At 37.9% G+C, this 17,198-nt stretch overlaps 1 long non-coding RNA gene across 1 annotated transcript in view; it reads right to left on the reverse strand.

The window, feature by feature from the left end:
• LOC111648181 (uncharacterized) overlaps window positions 1-3,295 on the reverse strand; it is a 31,005-nt gene extending 27,710 nt beyond the window's left edge. The window contains exon 1 of the long non-coding RNA XR_002760098.2: window positions 3,155-3,295. This is a non-coding gene — a long non-coding RNA (uncharacterized LOC111648181). The remainder of the gene's footprint in view (window positions 1-3,154) is intronic.
• Window positions 3,296-17,198: the final 13,903 nt, after the last annotated feature.

Below are 17,198 nucleotides of genomic sequence, written 5' to 3' on the forward strand. Positions count from 1 at the left end.
TTTTTGTAATATATGACAACAAATTGAATGTATTAAGGTTTTGGACTAAAAGCCCCCTTTATACAGCCTGTTCAAGGCGGGAAATGTTGCGCCTTTATACCGCCTCGCCGTTCTGTAAAGAAGGAACAAACATGAAATGAGAGGGGATTGTTGTTCTGCCTTTAAGACGGCAGCGGAGGTAGTCAGAGCTGGATCGATGTCTACCGGCATTGCAGGACAGACACCGACACTGTTGTGGTACACGTCAAGTTTCTGATTTAGGATACCGGCATGCTATCTAAAAGTCACACATGGGGGAGGCATCATGTCGGTCTTGTTTGGTTCAGTGTAAACAAGCAAAGCCAGAATAATGACAGGTCTTCTTCACTACAGTATATAGGGGTCTATGTTTAAAAGTAGCTAAAGTAGCTTAAGATTTTTTGCTACTTCATAGTCTACACAGTTAAGCAAGAGAAAAACTGAATGAATCAATAAAGAAAATCATCTTTAGCTGCATCCCTAGAGCAAATGTTTGATAACTTATGGAAAATTACTTAAAAGATTCACTGATGATCAGAATTGTTGTCAATTCATTTTCTATTCAATTAATCATTTTAGCTCACTGGGGCAAATGTACTGTCTTTTAATTAAACATTATTATATACATGGTTGATGTTTCATTCTGATTAAGAAATTAGCTACATGTGCATTCAATGACAAATCATATAATGAATCACCTCCTTTCTCTTAGAGAATCTACACAGCATGACAAGAAATGCATAAAATACAAAATTAAACATTGTGTACAGTATATTGGCCCATCACAGCTCTGCAGCAGATAGAAATATCTATGCAGTTGCTTTTACTTGAATTAACTGGTTAGCTTAAATGCTTAAAGCTCCTCTACTGTCATTTCTCCTGCCCAAATTCTGGTTGCATTTCTGACAACGGGGACTCAGAGTGGGCCAGAACAAATGGCATCCTCCATTTTTAATCAACAGGAGGATTAACCTTTGCTATCAGCGGGGCCTCTCTTAGCAAAATGTGAAGTCTAAATTCAGGATTATACCCATGAAGACATGCTTTAGTTCATTATTGGACTTAGATTTTCAGACCTGTATGACACCCCATATATCACTACCATTAGGTTACCATTAATGACTCAGTAATCCTTCAAATCTCTCCAAAGAAATGCACCTCATCATGAGCCTTTTGGGAAATGAAGGTATTTGCAGAGGTGGCTTCCGTAATGATCCTCAATATTTTCAGAGGTGAGCTCTCCACTTTCATGCCCTCATCAAAGGCTGGGATTCTGAACATTTAGATAAGTACCACAATGGTAATTCTTAATATTTTCATATCACTCACAGAGAGCTCATAAAACTGTCTTACTGCACAGAATAAACTTGTGTTTTTAGCAGCAAAGCACAATGATGACCCCAGAGTTGAAACTTTAGATGACTTAAGAATTAGTTTATCAACTTGATAATCAAACATTTGCCACTTTTAACAGTTTTGTATCATTATTAACTGAATATAATGGGGTTTTGGACTGTTAGATAAACAAAATGAGCAATGTGAAGACATTAACTCGGGCTCTAGGAACGTGCCGGGCATTTTAAACTATTTTCAAATTCTGTAGACTAAACAATTATTTGTTAAATCTAAAATAATTTCAACAGATTGATCTATAATTAAAATATAATTAGTTATATGTCCCATCAGTATTTATTCATTTATTAGAGCTGTAATATGTTGCTTACTAACTGCAATGGTCAGGTACTAAAATGGTGCAATACAACTGTACTTTTGTACCACATAGAAAATCCAATCTATTTTCTCTCAACCCACATACAGCAATGAATGACGATCCAGTGGGTGTCCACATCAGGACCATTTCTGGGCTGTGATATCCCCCTTTATCTGCTGATGCATTTGCACAGATGACCCTAAGTTGTCCTCTATAGAACCAGACAACTGCCAGTACTGTGACAAGATGTCAGCCTTCAGTAAACCTTTAAACCTTTAAACATTGACATGCATGCCCTATTACATCTTGGTCAAGCAGCCCTCAAATAAATTAGGCTCAAGAAAACAAGATGAGCTGAAACATGATGGAAATTCGTCTCTCCCATGAAATACTGAACTCCAAAATTTCACAGACTTAAATTTTGGAAGCTGCAGATGCAATCAACTTTATCTGTGCTAAAATATTTTTTTCCTCATATTTATTAGCTGATACAAATCTGAAATTACCTACTTTCAGAAACTACTAAAGTCAGGGCTGCAACTAAAGATTTGTTAGCAATTGCATTGTTTATTATCACATACTTTTCACATACTATTTTTTTTTTTTATTAATCGTTTAATCAGCGATTCAGTCAACCTCAACACAACGTGTCACTCACACTCTCCGTTCGTTGGCTCATTCAGATTAAAGTTGCCTCAACAATTGTGGTATTTTACATATTCATCTACTTATTTATTGCTACAGTCAAGCCTGAATAACCTTATTTTAATTGAAAATTATAGCATCGGTTCAATGTTGCAAAAGGTATGGTATAAAACAGACAGGTCTCCCTCCAGGCAGCATCTCCAAAATGAGATTCTGTCAAATTCAGCCATAATGTGCGCTGTGATCGGTGCAATCAACTGTTCTCTGTACTGAAAATAACTTCCTGAACCCTGCTCTAAATTACAGATAATAGTTTTGCCTGCTGCAGGACTATTGCTTGCTCCTCTTCTAGCCTTCACTTAACTGCACAAAACACCCCGATTCTGGACTAACCAGCACTATGACGGACTTATGTATGGAGATAAAAGAGAATAATTACCTTAGCAGGAGAGCTGTCACTGCAGATGCTAAACATGATGTTGCCACACTGCTCGGTTGGAATAATGTCAAATCAGCAGTTGTTAAGTCTGGTAACTTAAAGTCCCGAATACAAAAGTTAGACAGGGGAAATTTGGACTACACAATGCTCTGTGTGACTCCAAACTAAGAGCCTTATATGTTGCAAAACATGCAATATGCCGCCAACTTTTACCATATCGTGCCTTACTGTAAACTTTCCGTTAGAGCAACACTGTGAAAGAAGCTAAAGCTAACTACTGTTGTCGGGAAGTTAGCACCGGTGAAGTGAAAGAGGAAGGTAAGGAGGAAGTATAAAAGTACCTGGCTACAGCGTCTGTCCTCCTCCGTGCTCCGTGTGCCGCTGAAAAGCCTCCTAGAAATCCATGCTAAACTTGGAAGTTAGTTTCTGCCCCGCAGAGTGGGTAACCAGGAAAGCCTCTGGTTAGCAACGAGACCTGTCAAACAATGGCGGAGCCAAGTACGGCAAGCAAGAGGCCGACACGTGCTTTTTGTTGACGTTTTTTTTATCGGCCCCCTATGGGCGAAATTTTTAGGATGGTTTTGTTTTGCTGCTGCATAGACGGACACTTAATGGGTAAAAGTACTCAACATAATGAGTAATCACCGTATCCTTCCCCAACCTTTCCTAACAAGCATCTTCTACAATATTAAATAGAAACACACACATCAGATACACATATATTGTAAAGTAAAAGATTAAAACCAAACGTCTGTATATGCAGGTTGAAGAAAAAAAAGATATATACTCAGTTAGCAGTTTATTAGGTAGTATAGCTAAACCTAATGAAGTCTAATAGTCCTGCAGTAAATCCTCCTTTCATTAAGTTTATAATGCTCCGTTTTTGTTGAAACTGTTAAAGTGGTGTTGATTTAGCTCCATGATCATTTTTGAGGATGTCATCTTTGGTGCTGTGGAACTGCATTGCCTTATGTTAACAGATGTTCCTACTATTTTGTCCACCCCATTCAAATCAATTAGGGTAAACTAAACAACATACACACCTACTTGTATAATGCAAAACTGTAATAAAAAAATACTGTGTGTAGTCCTGTAATAAAGGGTATTGGTATGATTTATTTATTTATTCGCTCATTGTTTATTTATTTTGCATTTCATAATGATCCAGTCCATAATGATGAAGTGTCTCATTCTCTACAATGACTAACTCTTTTGACAGCATTTCAACCATGCAGGTATTTGTGTCAGCTGTTTTTGTTATGGATACTGGGCTGCGGGCTATTACAGTGTAAATTTACAAGTCAAAAACCTTCCCAGAAACTCCAGTTAGAGCTTTGATGGATAAATTCAGTTTTTTATTCCTCATCTTCTTTCACATGAAAGAGATTGGATGGTTTTCTTTGATTAATTACGCAAAACTATATAATTGTAAGCCTGGAGATGGCAGCTCACATCTTTCTTTTTAGTTTTAAGCGTGGTGTTCTTTAAAAAAAGAGCCAGGAGACAAATTTCTGTCTATCTGCTGCATTTATCAGATGTCATTATCCTCTTTTACAACTGTCATTTTTCTTCTGTAGTTAATTAATGATTTCCCTTCGCATTCCAATTCAAATTCATACAAGACTATTATGTAGATCGGGTTGATGAAATTCTAAGTTGCATAAGGTGTCCTTGGAAGAGAGTTATTCACTGAAATTACAAAAGGAAATTTGAATATAAGAATATGTGCAACATACTGTCATGCTGTTTACACTTCATAAGCATCCATACAATTTTCTGACAGTGAAACTGATTGTTCATTAGTGAAAGTGGTGGAAAGTAACTAAGTACGTGTACTGTACTTAGGTGCAATTTAATTGTCTTTACTTTGCTGGCCTGAAGAGCAGCAGGAAATGAGATGTCCTGCCCTGGAGTCCTGGGACATAGAAGGAAATATAGGTGTAAGCATAAAGGTTTCACAAACACAAAAAACATGCTAGAAATCAGGTTGGTCGTGAACTTGCTACCACTGGTTTCTGAACAATCTGGTGATAAGTGGGGGAAAGCCCAGAGTATTTGTACTGTGGTTAGTGAGGTAATGGCATGCAGGTGTGGTACTCTTCAGAGCCAGGTAGGGGAAAGCCACAGCATCTACACACACAGGGGGTGGAGACACAAGGGAACACAGGGAGAGCACAGAGAGACACAGGGACATCCAGAGACAGAACTGGCTCACGGATGAACTGTGACACTGATTTTTGATTTACAATTGTTTGTTGATTTATTCAAGAAATATGATAGAATTGACCTGTGTGTACACGTTCTCTCAGCTGTACCTACTCACACTGGACTGACTGCAAGCAAAAAATTAAATACTTTCAAATGGAACATGTTGATTGCTTCTCCTGCTTTGCTCATACTCATAAAGTCAAGTCCAGTGTAATCCTGGAACACATGCATGTTTGATAAATTACAATGCAATCATGGAATTACATTCTCATTTTTAAGTTTATGTGATCATTTGAATAAAGTCCCCAATAGGCTTCTATAATGACTTAAACATTTATAATTTCAGCCTGTTATATTTCTGCACCAGAGACTTTGGGAATGGAACACTATATTATAATCATGGATTGTGCATTTAAAGGAGAACCCTACCTTTTTATAAGACTTCACATTTCTTATTTCTGTGCCCCACAACAGATTGGTCAATCTTTGTGAGCATGCAGCTCTCTCCTCTAAAGTTGGAAACCAAAGGGAGAACTTTAAAATGTGCAATGTCATCCCAATTTGCTCTCTAACAATGAATGGGGCTCTGATGCTGTTTGTGTGATTTCTTACACCAGAATACGTGTTTCAAATCTAAAACTTTATATCCAATTCAAAGCAGCTTCACCTTCACCTACAAATGCGCTCGCTCTCTTTCGCTCCACCACTCTCACCCCTACACACAGAGCTATTCTTAAAGGAGCCACGCCACTTGTGTAACAGTATTTAAGTGAATATAAATTGCCTTCATGCATGATCTATGTTGACGAGGATACAAAAAACTAGAAAAATGCGCGGGAAAACAACATTGTTAATATTTTGAGAGAATTTCGCGAATCCCTTAATTTGCACCCTGGTTAGCGTGGGGAAAATAGCAGGAAATGAATAAAAACCACCATGGATGGCACAACTGGTAATGGGCCGAGTCTGGCACGTGTGGTGTACTTAAGGCCTGGTTGAGGGTTGTAAAACTAGTCTCCGACCACCAGTCAGCGCGCCATTACAGCTTTATATACGTACGCCAAAAACCTTCCAGGCCGCAGTGAACTGAAACCTAGCTCAGTGTACAGTCCGCGGCCAGGAAGTGAAATACTCGGTGAGTAAAATACCCAGGCTGTGATGTCCTCTTTGCCTGAAGAAATCAACTGCCGGAGGTAAACTTTACTTTCTCAGCAAAGTGGTTCAGAGGGTTAATTTCTTGATGATTCACGTGAACGGTACGACATCTACTGGCCTGATTGTAAAATAGGCAAATACAAAGGTTTGTATATCACAAACTGAATATGAGGGAAACAATGATTGTAGTTTAGATTGTAACGGACTGGTTGACATGTTAATGTAACTGTTCTGTTATAGGGTTACTGTTTTAAGGATGCTAAGTGCAGTTATGGTAGAAATGGCTCATAATTGCAGATACTGAGTTTTACAGGTTGTCAGTGAATGTGTGTTATGCTTAGAGGCTGTAAAGCCTGTCAGTTATCTCAACAACCAATGACAGTGATTGATATAAGATAACGTACCTGTGATTGGCTGATAGTGTGGGGGGCAGGTTGTTGTTGTGCCTGTTAGTTGAGAAGCGGGAGCTAGTCTATGGCGGGAGTTGAAGTTGTGAATAGTGCTGAGATTACACGGTGCGAACAGTTAGGGCTTGTTTTGGCATTTGCTACGGCCCACAGTAGCCAGTGTTAAGTGAGCGAATAAAGTACCGGTGAAACAAGCTCAAGACCCGTAGCTTCATTATTGAGGTATGCTACAATATTCTAAGCATAGATTTAAAGTCATTACTGTAAAAGCAACTTTTCTATTAGACTGGTGAGTAACATCTAATGTTGGCTCTTTAGCAAAAAGTATCATTAGTGTAGCTAATGACAAACCATACTGAAAAACATTTGAAGTGGCATAAATGCATAATATTGTTGTTGTCTACGGACTCTCCATTTTAGCATTTTAGTAGAATTTTGCCTCTTCCTGCCGGTGTTCCAGTTTAACTGGTGGTCGTGTTACCTGGTGATATTTGCCACTTCCTGTGCTTCAAATGTCCTATTTAGCAGATTTGTCGTTTTCAGCGTAGCTAGCCTACCTGTGTGTCTGTGAAGCATGGCAAGATATTGAAGACGTCACTGAAATAAAACTAAGCATCTCCAGTTCAACCTGCAGACAATAATATGAAATTTGCTGGCTAAAAAATAAATACACACTTAAATGAAAGCCTGCAACAGGATTTGAACTGCAATGCTACAGCGATATAATTACCAATCAAACGTCTATCTCACTACGTCACCAATGTGCCCTGCAGTCCTTGCATTTTAACAGCATACATACATCTTGTTTACTTTGTCACACCTTTTAACACCTGGTTTATGGTTCATTTAATTTATGGTTACGCCCATTTATGCATGGTACACTGGGGGCGCTGGGCACCATTGGTGTGCTATCAAAAACTAGCTGCACCTCCAGTGGCTACAACAGTAAAATGCTGCTTATGCATTCATGCATTAGCATTAATAATGTCAATATATGTCACTTTGATACTTTATATACATATTGCGGCCAATACTTCTTTACTTTTACTTATGTAGAATTATGAATGCAGGACTTTTATTCATAATGGAGAATTTTTACATTCATTGGTACTTTTACTTAAGTAAAGGATTTGAATACTTTTTTCGCCACTGAGAAGTGATGACAACTTTTCTTTCTAAGCTGCCATGAATTATAGCCTATCTGGGATGTGAGCTGTTTATCCACATTTCTCATTTTTTGATTTTGTTCCTGTGGTACCTTAGGCTTGGGATTTGTGAGGCTTAGTTTGCCTGCATCCTAATGTTTAACAACTAAAATAGCTCAAAGCTGATTCTTCTCACTCTCACCACTTAAATACATCCCTGTTATGAGATGATGGTGTTAACCTGCCACTCATCACAAAAATGTCTTGATTTAATCATCCAAATAAAGAGACAAAATGGTCATGTCATTTCAAAACCTCTCAATACTACTTTTTTCCTTATTAAGCAAATTATTTCATTTTGTGTCAGATTTCACTTTGTTCTCAGCTGTGTTCAATGCCATTTCCTACTCCATGGCTTATTGATACTGTTCTGGTGGCTAAGCTCTTTCATAGAAGCTGTGGCACGAACAAAGCCAGTGATATCTAGTGAATTCTCATAACAAGGGGATTATCATATGTGCCAGCATGCATTCCACTCCCACATCATTAAGTGTTTTGAATGTTTTACAGCCAATTACACCACTGCTAATGCTTTCTTTGCACCCAACCTTCCCCTCAGGCCCATGATGATATTTGACATGTTCTGACAACTTCGCATGAATTTCTCTTCCTTGGTTTGTTTGCACTGGATTGGACTATCTGGCAATCATTATTTGCTCCTTAGCGGACGTCTGTTTCTTCTTTGTGATTAAACATCAGTACCTATTACAGTTCTCTGTGACACATGCACTCCAGTGAGAAGGGAGAAACTGAAAACTGGTACAGTGTAAATACTGATCTGAGAGCTCTATTAATGCTTAATGAGCCATTAATATTCCCAAATGAGTCATAATCCCAGTTAACATGTCTCCCCCAGCTGGAAAGATATAATGTTGCCTGGTTCACAGCAGGTTTCTTCAATTAGATACCTATTGCACAGCTTCAGCTGAATAACATAAGCCTAGAGTTCTATAATATGGACATACTATATGGTATAGAGCTCATGCAGTTTTCTTAACATTTTTCAGTGGTTTAGCTCAAGGCATTCTTCAAAAGAGAGGCTACATCTAGTTCAGGAAGCAGTCCACTAACAAGATTTCTACATTTTGGTTTGTGTCGTAACTCCTGGGATAATTTAAAAACTTTCCTATTTTACCAAAAAATTTGGGTTATTGCCAATGCATTTTGGTTGTAGGTGGCTGTTTGGTTCATGGAGTTTTCCTGCACCAGGCTTCAATATTGAGCTTGTTTCAGCTTAACATTAACAGTTAAAGTTCAGAGCTCTGGATCATATCGACCGACTTCTGGGGATAAATGCAGGGCTTTCTGAACCCAATTGTGTCCAGTGAATAAATGCCCATCATCAGCACCTGTCTGAAGAATATAGACTGGGTTTATTGTTAAGTTTGTTTGTGCCACCGTCCTTTGGAATACTTTATCATTTTGGGTTTAATCTGAACAAAAAAAACTAAAACACAAAGTGTGGAGTTATGTGAAGGACTACTTCCAACCCTGTTCCCTAGAAATCTCATTTATGTAACTAAACTGCAACAGCAAATATGTATTGTAGGTAATGTAGACTAATTGTGACCAGATTATGTGTTCTGTTAACATAATGAGGAAATGTTGATAAAGGGAGAGTTATTTTGTAATGGGGGCACAAAAGTCAAACTCCACTCTTTGCAACACGTGCAAGCACAGGGACCCACAGGCCGGCAGGATGGACTGTAAGGAACGTTACAGTGAGATTTACAAATGGTGAGCGCTATATGTAAGTCTCTATACCTGTAACGCAGCAATTTCACTATTGGCTTAAGTTTTAAATTAATGCTTTTGTTATTGTTATTAAATATTTGCGATTACTTGATTTGTTTCACGTATACCCACCCCTTGCTAAACTGAACGCAGTATGTTTTGGGGTGTGGCACACAGCTGTCATTGAAGTCAAGCAGTTGTCAAGTGACGGTGAAAAGATTCAACTGCAGAAGCCACGAGACCGCCGGAAGTGCCAGTTTTATCTTAATTAGTTGAACTTGCCTTGGTAAGCTAGCTTCTTGCGTTTTCTTGTGTTCATGTTAGAAACAAAGTTATTTCCATGAAAAGCTCATTCTAGCATTTTATTGTGGTTTGTGAATATCAAGTGTCTATGGGGAAAAATGTATCTGATGCTGAGAATGTAAGTTTCCTAATAATATTCACCATGTTGCTGATAGAGAAGAATCGGATTTCTTGTAATGGGGACTTTTAAATCGCTTCCTCCTCATGCTGCTAGAGATGATTAAATGATTTGTTGAGCGTCAAGCGCAGAATTTATTTTTAATGTTTCTGCTAAGAGCATTCAGACAAGTTATAGCATTTACTCAGTTGGTGAAGCAGGGACTGTTTCTATAGAAAAATACAATTTTTTTTTCACAGAGAAAGTAGGGTATGTAGGTTTAATGTTAATGTTTGAGATGTTTTTGTTTCATTGTTTACCCAAATATTGGCAAAGATGGAACTGCTTAATTATTATGTATCATGTATAATAGTATCATTAATCACCAATACCAAGCATGTTTTTTTAGAACAAAATAATTCTAATATCATTGAGAGTTTGGAAGTCAAAGTAGAGAGTAACAAATCATTTTCAATATATTAAGTATTTGCAATCAGTCCTCATTTACTTTGATATTGTAATGATTTAGTATGATGTTTTACAATATAAGAGAAACATAAAATGAAACATAATGGAAAGCAGAACAGAGACTATAACCTTGTTTGTTATTGCAGGTCAGGCCTTTTATTGAGTGAGAAGATCCAGTGAAAAAGATCCAACAATTCCAGGAGATGGTGAGTCTCCCAGCTTGATTTCCAGGAACCTGGCTTTATATGGCCACTGAAACAACTGGATGAACTATCTGCCTTGTGGTAGGATTATGCCAGTCACCTGAATTGGCACCATCTTGAACATACATTATACTTAAAGAGTGCACTCTGACTCATGAGACAGATTAGACCTTCATCTGTTCTGAACTCAAACGAAGCTGACTTTGTGACCAATATTGGACTGACGTAGAAGTTACTAGAACTGTTGGAAATCACAGATAAAGACAGTTTTCTTAGGTTCAAAGGTCCCAGATTTTAGTTTTTATGTTCATGTACATGTGATGCGTGTTGCATTCTTTTGCTTCCCACAAGCAAACTAAAGTAAAGCAGTTAACTGAATACACTTCTGTTGTGTTTATTGTTTATTGCAAAATTTAGCTCCTTCTGAACCTAGAGTGAGGTGTAGTCATCCAGGAGTGGGTTACACTGGTTTTCTCTCCAACAGCTTTGCTGCTCATATGAAATTTGATTGCATGCCAATGATGACACTATAGCCCATGTTATTTGGCTTGCCTTAGTAGCTTGTTTCATGTGTCAACCATCCACATTTTCATGTCAATTTTGGTAACAGGAGGAGGAATAATTATTTAGCTGCAGATCAGATCTGGTAATTTCCTCTCCCTCCCTGAAGTTTTGACATTGATGAGACAGCTATGTTAATAGCAATTTTTCAGTTTCTCCAGTCCACTAATTCTTTCCTGATATAGCTACATAATGTACCAGCTAGTATTTTTGTGAAGTGAAAGTTCAGTCCTATACTAAAGCCATGAAAGATTAGCGCAGCTCTGTTTGCCTCGTCTGTTTTGTGGAACCAGAGCTGTAGGTGACAGGTGCTGCTGATATGAACATGCCATTTGTTTAATCCACATAAGAGATAAATACAAATACTGTACAGTGTAGTTTCATATTGAGTTAATTTAGAGGAAGATAGAGGGTTTGCATAATGCATTTGTTTGATGGTATGCTTAGAGCATTTGCCTACTTAATAGCCTTAACCTTTGGAAATGAGCTCAGAAAAAGGTCCTATTTATTGTGTTAATGTTAGACCGCTTGACTATAAAGGTTCTGCAAAATAGGAGACTGACCATCAATAGTTATGTGTATACATGTGGTCTATTAATTTATGTTTTAGCCTATTATTAGTAGAATATCAAGGCATACAAAAATTCCCTGCGCTGTGCACACACATTAATTACACATTGTGCCACCTCTAGACCCTACACCCCTTGCCAACCCTGGACCACACCAGTTAAAAACTGCTAGTACTACCTCTGGGTAGATGAAGTTCACAGTGACTTCAGACACAACATGCCTTGTTACATTTAACAAAAAACACAATCTTTGCACAAACCTTCATTCATTCAAAAAGTACATTTCCTCTAAATGTAATCCAACCAGTGAATACGTTTCCTTTCCATTTCTAGGAGACAGGGTTGTTATTTCTCCGCCGGGAGCAGTGACTTCCTAAAATCTTGTCACTGTGGGGTTGCCAGGCATCCAGTAGAGACTTTAGAGAGTCAATGAAGGAATAATAATCAAAATGCAAATCTATTTTCCTACACTTTTGTTTTTAGAGTAAGCAAATAAGACATAATGACGTAATTAATGAGCTATAGACATGCTGGTGGGCAGATTTTTTATCTTTGGATAAAGCCAGGCTAGCAGTTTTCCCTTGTTTACAGTCTTTGTGCTAAGCTAAGCTAACCAGCTACTGGCTGTAGTTTCATATTTACTGTACCAATATGGTATCAATCTTCTCATCTAATTCTTGGCAAGAAAGCATGTAACAATATTGACCAAAATGTTTAAGTACTCCCTCTAATGGCCATTTTTTTGTACCCAGCACTTTTGAGTTTGTGTTTGGATGTTTTTGTGCTCAGGACCAGTCCAGTTTTGTTTGTCTTACTGTAAATATGCTTCCTGAGGTGCAAGGTCGAAGGACATGAGGTGGGTGGACTAGTTGGAGGAATCTTTGTCTATGGCAGTGATGGATAGGAGGTGTGCTGTGTGAGGTATAATGCAAATATTTCAACATTTTGGCTGATAGAGAATGCTGAGTTCTCAGTTCTTCTCTCTCTCTCTCCCCTGGCATCCACACTTTTGGTTTATCATTGGTTGATATTCTCTTTTAGAGATGAAAAAGAAATGTATTTTTAGTTACAACTCGTGCGTGGTGTCCCCTCTTTTGTCCAAACTTGAGCTGGGTCGTAAATATGTAAATCACACTGTAAATCTGAATATATTTGAAGACATGTAGCAAGACTATTATTGGTAATTCCAGCATGTTATAAATGGTAACATGTTTCTTTCATCTCCAAGTAAATGAAAGTGAGGGGAAAAAATCTGTTTGCACACATATATATGGAATATTTTTAGCATACTGATTTGGGCTAATTACAGACATCCACCTTTCACAGACTTGTTAAAAAAGATACTTCTGTCAGCTACCCGGCTTTGATGGCACAACGTCCCGGCTGAAACATGAAAAAAGAGATTACTTCTACAATACAAGTTGCTGTTGACCAGAGAAAACATGTCATTTCTCATCAACAGTGTATGTGAGAGCATTCAATATCAGCCCTCCTGCAGGCATCCAATCTCCTCCCAAGCTGCTGTCTGCAGTCCCTCCACCAGTCTGTTCAGCTTTTCTCATTAGATTTCCTACTCTTATGCATCCCAAGTATTTTTGAAGTGCATAGTGTGTGGAATGATGCAATGCATTCAAGTGTCAAGCCTGCACAAATCTCATCATGTCTGGGGTGATTCACATATGGAAAGTTTGGTAGCCTAGCAACAGCCAATAAAAGCTGGCTTTGATTGGGTATTGCCCATGGCCATCAGAACTTAAGAGTCAACAGGGCTGCTTCTCTATGAACTGATGAGAAAGTGTTTACAAGCAATCAGAGGTTGTTTTAATCATTTGCACTGGCTGGTGGTAAACCAGAGAAATAATGGCTTTTCTTGTCCTGAATGAGAGCTGAAGTGCGTGTAATCCCCCCTCTCCAAAAGGTTGATTTTTACATGAGCGCAGACAAAATGGACCCAATCAGGTATCTGAGCCGGGTGGTGATTGCTGAATTAAATCATCTGACTGTCTTTCACACTGGAGTGGTCACATTCACGGATAGGTTTGAACGTGTGTCACTGCATCTGATTGTGGCCTGATTGCCAGTGTTCAGTGTGAGAATGATTTCATGGCAAAAATAAATCCTTTGTTGATTTATCACAGTCTGTAGGCTGCCATGCTGTGACACTGAACTAAGAAAACCCTGCAGACTCTTTAAGCCTAGAATGCTGAAGGAGCTGAATTCATATTTTACCACTTAGTTTCCATCTGTATTATGTTTACACATGACACTTAATTTACGATGAGACAATAAGTTTTCCATGGAAAAGCCATAGAGATGCCTGTGACAGCAGCAGCATGCCACAGTGAGAGAAAGCAGGCATAATTCTGTAATACAGTCAATACTGACTCAAAATTGTGTACTGTTTTCGACCTTGAAGCTAAACTAGGAGACATTTTTATATAATATTAAACTTGTCTTCTCAGATTAACTCAGAGTGTTATTGCTAGGGAAAAGAGGTGTCCCATGACATCTGAATGAAAGTCTCGAATCTCACCGTGTTTGTCCAAATTAAGTTCTGGCGTTAGATATGGACAAGAAGTAACTGCTAAAAAATTAAAAAGTTGAATTCAAGCTCACTCCTGAAAAGCAGGAACTGAGCAACCATGAAGTTTGATTTGCCAATTTAATCCTTCCTTCTTCCCATCCCTCTGGTATTCTTTGGTAAAAAGCCATCACAGACCAGCTGGGTTGGTAAACGTGTGCTTTGTGGATTTTACACTAATCTGATTTTCAGCTTTTTCAAGTTTTAGCTTTTCTACTTTAATTGAACATTTCCTTCAATATTGAGCATAAGGTTTTTGTTGACATTTGATCTGAATTTGTGATTTCTAATTGCCAGTACATACAATTTGGTGCATCTCAAACCAATTTTTGCTGGATGCTTAAACAGATCCACATTCATCAGCTTACACTAACACTATGACTTTCTTAGACTTCACCTTCAGGTACAATGACGTCTCCATATTTCAAAAAAAGGACGCAGAACACAGGACAATTTAAATATGAGACAAGTTTCATGTTTTGGTTTTATAAAATCTCCTGGGTGAGATGTCTTGTGTCTTGAACTCTGTAGTCCTAATCATATAAACGTCCTACTAAACTTAAAGGCATCGAATGGACTCCCAAGAAAGAATGCAAATGATTCCAGTAACACCAAAACAGACTGTTGTCCAAAAACATGGATCTGTCTTCCATTTATTAGGAAAAAAAGAAACAAAAATCTGTCAAAAATCATATCTGTAAAAAAAAACAAAGTGAAGAGTGATCTGTCTTGAATGAAATATTATGCATTTTCATTATGTGTTTTGCAGAGTAGTAGCCATTTTATAGTTGTTTTGACATTAACTGGTAAATGTGTTGGTATGATTTCAGTGGGAGGAGCCATCCATGTATAAAAAGGTTCCAAGCAGAGCAGGGGGTGTGTCAGGGTCCGGATGAGGCAGGGGTGAGTGTGAGAGACTCAAAAGCGGGGGAGGAACCAGTGTTAAAGAATTTATTCAAACAAAACCAAAGTCCATACATAAGCAGATGCCACCGACGAAACAAACCTCATCACCAACAATGATACCACAAAGACAAGACAGAGCAACGGCTTTTTTAAAGGAACGGAACTGATTAACAATGGAGAACAGGTGGGGAAGCAGACACAGGTGGGACACATCAGGGATGATTAACCAAATTAAGCAAAACTAGAACTCAGACACTGGGGTGACATGACTATCAAAATAAAACAGGAAGTGGACGGGGAAACAGAGCACAAGACAGGAAAGACTACACTAGACACCAGAAACACCCAAACCAGAAACACTCAAAACCCAGAACAGAAACCCAAAACACAGAAAACCAAACCAAGAAAGTCCAAAAAACCAAAACCCTGGAGCCTCCAGGCTGAGACCATGACAGGGTGACTTTGAGGAAAACGTGGTGCTGAGCAGACGGCTGGTAAGAGTAGGTCTTCATCTGTTGTTAGTAGTGTAAAAAGGGTTGTGTGCAAATCACCTTTTTTTTTTTTGGAGCACAACAACCTCACCAATCCACTAATAGACATTTTTTTATTGTCTTATTGTCTGTTCTTCACAAACACAACTGTTTTTTTTTAACATTATAAGTCATTTTTCCAGTAAATTTTTTGGTCCAAACTCCACACACTCACAAACAGACTGACATTTGGTGGCAGTGGTGGGATGGCAACCTGAAATGCCCAGGTTCATTTTTTCATTAACTTTTTAACGTCAACGTTTATCTTAAATATTTATTTGTCTTTCATTTAATAGATGTTAATGTATTGTTACATTTAACTATATAACTTTATGCATTTTTTACATTATGTTGACTATGTTATCAGCATGTGTCTTGCGCTGTTTACTTGTTGTGTACCTTACATGCTTTGACTCAAGCTCTCACCTCTTTCATTGAATCTCCTGGTTAAAAGAGCAGCTAACAATATGCATAATGAGTTTATGCATCACGTATTCTGACTGTTATGTTTATTAGGTGATCACTTCCTGTCACATATTTGTTTGAATGTGAGAGAATTTCAAAGGCAACAACAATAGAAATTTAACTCAGGAAGAAATTGAGTGCCTTAGAAACCACCTTAGACAGCACAATTCAACTGCGTTGTGTTACAATTTTGAGTAACTAGCTGACTTTCTCTCAGTTCACATTTGAGTCAGTTCTTTTGAAGAGCAAAACAAAACAAACAAAAAAATGCAAGAGAAGACCTAAGCCAGTTTGTTATGCTCTGTTTCTATCAAAGAGAATTATTTAAGGATAAAACATGAAAGTTCACACTTGTCTCCCTATTAAAGACTTTCAGATATGCAACTCTCAGTGGATCGCACACTGCGATCTACTTTGCCCTAAAAGATCTGACACGTTGGAGGAAGAACAGCTGTTCCGGTGAGTGATTGAAACCACAGGACAGTAATTTGCCACCCTGGATGAAATAATTTTCAAGTGACCAACCGCATCATTAGTATCACTTGTAATGTGGCTTACTGTATAATTGGGTATTTACACAGGATATCAAGACAGATAAATATTTGTCTTTGCATTTGTTACGCATGAAGTCCATTTCATTTTAGCCAAATAATCATATAATTGGAGATCAAAAAAGTTTGCACACTATTAGTGACTCATTTGTTTGGTTCATTTTTTTGGATAAAATATAATTGTACTGTATATATAATGATTTATGTAACATTAGGGCATATAATTTTGAATATAATTCAATATGTCATATTGAAAGCCATAGAATAAAACCTATAGAATAAAATATTCTCTCCTGATGTGATGACCAACTGCACACCTTGTGGTTTTTAATGTGATAAATGTATTTGTCTCTGCAAATGCACAGTTACCATGTTAGTTGAGTTGATAATGACTCCAGGCAACAGCTCATTTGAATGCAATGAAATAGAAAAATGTTATTTT

Source organism: Seriola lalandi, unplaced genomic scaffold, assembly GCF_002814215.2.
Source record: "Seriola lalandi dorsalis isolate HSWRI2012SDOR001 ecotype SW California unplaced genomic scaffold, Sedor1 jcf7180002054972, whole genome shotgun sequence".
Taxonomy (NCBI): Eukaryota; Metazoa; Chordata; class Actinopteri; order Carangiformes; family Carangidae; genus Seriola; species Seriola lalandi.